Source organism: Giraffa tippelskirchi, chromosome 3, assembly GCF_054371585.1.
Source record: "Giraffa tippelskirchi isolate mGirTip1 chromosome 3, T2T-mGirTip1v1.2.pri, whole genome shotgun sequence".
Classification (NCBI taxonomy): Eukaryota; Metazoa; Chordata; class Mammalia; order Artiodactyla; family Giraffidae; genus Giraffa; species Giraffa tippelskirchi.
The window spans coordinates 153,278,295-153,279,079 of NC_137277.1; positions in this window are offsets into that span (position 1 = coordinate 153,278,295).

A 785-nucleotide genomic window follows, 5' to 3' on the forward strand; every position below is an offset into this window, starting at 1 on the left:
CAACATAAACGTTCAACTATGGATGAATAGATAAAGAAGATGGGATGTGTATGTATACAATGGAATACTATTTAGCCTTAAAAAGAAAGAAATCCTGCTGTTTGCAAAAATATGAATGAACCTGGAGGATATTATGTGAATTTGAAATGACAGACACAGAAAGACAAATGTCACATGATCTCACCTGTGGAATTTAAAAAGAAAAGAAAAAAAGTCAACCTCATTGTAACAGAAAGTAGAATGGTGGTTACAGAGGCTGGGGGCTGACAGTAGGGTTGGGAGGACGTGTGCAGGGAAAGGGAGATACTGATCTAAGGGTACAAACTCATTCTTCAGGCTTCCCTGAGGTCTTTCATGCTGTGCTTAGTCACTCAGTTGTGTCTGACTCTTTGTGACTCCATGGACTGCAGCCTGCCAGGCACCTCTGTCCACGGGGATTCTCCAGGCAAGAATATTGGAGTGGGTTGCCATGCCTTCCTCCAGGGGATCTTCCCAACCAAGGGACTGAACCCAAGTCTCCCACATTGCAGGTGGATTCTTTTCCTACTGAGCCATGTTGGAGTGGGTAGCCTACCCCTTCTCCAGGGGAGATCTTCCCGAGCCAGGAATTGAACTGGGTCTCCTGCATTGCAAATAGATTCTTTACCAGAGTAGCTACCAGGGAAGCCCTGAGGTCTTCCAGGAACACCCGATCTGAAGGAGCTTCAACACATAACTCCATTTTATTCATAACTATTAGCACAACCTGTGGTCATCTTGGTTCTTTATTTGTTAATTTACTATTG